We start from the raw sequence: 1,971 nt of genomic DNA, 5'->3' as shown, positions 1-1,971 counted from the left end.
TTTAGTGCTCGAGGCCTGTCCTCTACCCCTTGAGCCTCAGCTCCATTTCTGCCTTTTATGGTAGTGAATGGGAGATGAGAGTCTCTCAGACTTTCCTGCCTCAGCAGTCTTGGGACCTCCATCCTCAGATCTCAGCCTCCTGACTACTCAGGATTAAAGGTGGGGCCAGCCACACCCTAGGCCTAAAGGATTCTGCCAGGACCCTGCCTCTCAGAAGGGCCAGGGGAAGTTGAGGGGTGGGCTCTTCCTGTCTTGCATATAAAGGAGAGCATCATGGCCTGGACCACATTCCCTTGGTCCAGGCTGCTGGAGGAAGGAGGTGAAAATCAAGCAGGAGCAGGACAGCAGATGGAGGCCCGGAACACAGAACCTGATGACCACCTTGGGCAGAACTCACAGCCAGCCATAGAGGTAAAGCCTCCCAGTGATAGGAGCAGTGGTGACAGCTGAGCATGGGTTTCAGCTTCTGTCAGTGGCATTTGGTGCGGATGGAGTCACCAAGGAGGGAAGCAGTTTTCTTCTTCGTGGCCGTTGTTGTTTGTCATTAGCCACACTGTCAAAGGAAACCAACTACCTCCCATTTTATCCCTGCCCAGCTTTCTACAATCAATTCCTTATTAGACACCCCTAAAACCACACTGCAGAAAGTAGTCTAAAATGGCCAACCACACGGTGAAGGATGCACAGAGTATCCATGGCACCAACCCTCAATATCTGGTGGAGAAGATCATCCGGACTCGAATCTACGAGTCCAAGTACTGGAAAGAAGAGTGCTTTGGGCTGACAGCTGAACTGGTAGTGGATAAAGCCATGCAGTTGAATTTTGTCGGTGGCGTCTATGGTGGAAACATAAAACCAACTCCCTTTCTGTGTTTAACCTTGAAGATGCTTCAGATTCAACCTGAGAAGGATATCATTGTTGAATTTATTAAAAATGAAGATTTCAAGTATGTCTGCATGCTGGGGGCACTTTACCTGAGGCTGACAGGCAGCGCAATTGATTGCTACAAGTATTTGGAGCCTTTGTACAATGACTATCGAAAAATCAAGAGCCAGAACCAAAATGGAGAATTTGAACTGGTGCATGTAGACGAGTTCATTGACGAGCTGCTGCACAGTGACCGAGTCTGTGATATTATTCTTCCCCGCCTACAGAAACGTCATGTGCTAGAGGAGGCTAAGCAACTGGAACCTCGAGCCAGTGCTCTAGAGGAAGACTTGGAGGATGTGGAAGAGGAGGACGAGAAGCTAGAAACAGTGCCATCACCTGATCACCGTCAGAGAAGTTATCGAGGCCTGCACGAGCCCCGGCCATCTCCACTGCACTACAGGAAGAGCAGGAGCCGGTCACCCATTAGGCAGAGAGGACCAGCCAAAAGGGGGCCCTCCCCCTGCCGAAAAAGGCATCTGAACTGGAGTCCAACACATCCCGGAAGAAGCAGGTCAGGAGGGAGAAGGCACAGATCCCGCTGCAAGTCTCCAGGTCGCCGGAGAGGGAATGAGTAATGGACTCAGTTTTGCTTTTAGTCCAAATGGGCTCCTGTGGGTATGAGGTTATCTGTTTAAAATGGAAAGATTAAGATCTACTCTCCAGGCAGCTGTAAGAATTTTAGTTTTCTCTTACAAAGTTTTTGGTAACTTTCTTAAATGAAAGAGGTGCTGAGATGTATGACCTTTCAGGGATGTTTCGGCAGTTTCTGACCAAATCCACTGGGAAGCGTAGAAAGAATTTGGGGATTGGATATGATGAGAACAAAAGGATGTGGCCAACTTGTGAGCCTTTCCCTTTTTGCTATTAAATATATTTGCCATTTTTTGTACTTTGGTTTTTGGTTTGCTCTAAAATAAGAACTGTTTGGATAATCTGAAAACAAAACAAAAAATAAACTAGTGTTGACATTCTTGTCCCACATCTTTCTCTCTTGAAGAATAAACTTTTGTCAGTCACTCTCAGTGAAATCTTTCACACCC

The 1,971-nt window shown here is 47.4% G+C and overlaps 1 pseudogene; it reads left to right on the top strand.

The window, feature by feature from the left end:
* Positions 1 to 657: 657 nt before the first annotated feature.
* LOC106002359 lies at positions 658 to 1,506 on the top strand (annotated as a pseudogene).
* The last annotated feature ends 465 nt before the right edge of the window (positions 1,507 to 1,971 follow it).

The sequence above is a fragment of the Dipodomys ordii genome, unplaced genomic scaffold, assembly GCF_000151885.1.
Source record: "Dipodomys ordii isolate 6190 unplaced genomic scaffold, Dord_2.0 Scaffold8269, whole genome shotgun sequence".
Taxonomy (NCBI): Eukaryota; Metazoa; Chordata; class Mammalia; order Rodentia; family Heteromyidae; genus Dipodomys; species Dipodomys ordii.
This window is presented reverse-complemented; position numbering and strand designations above follow the sequence as displayed.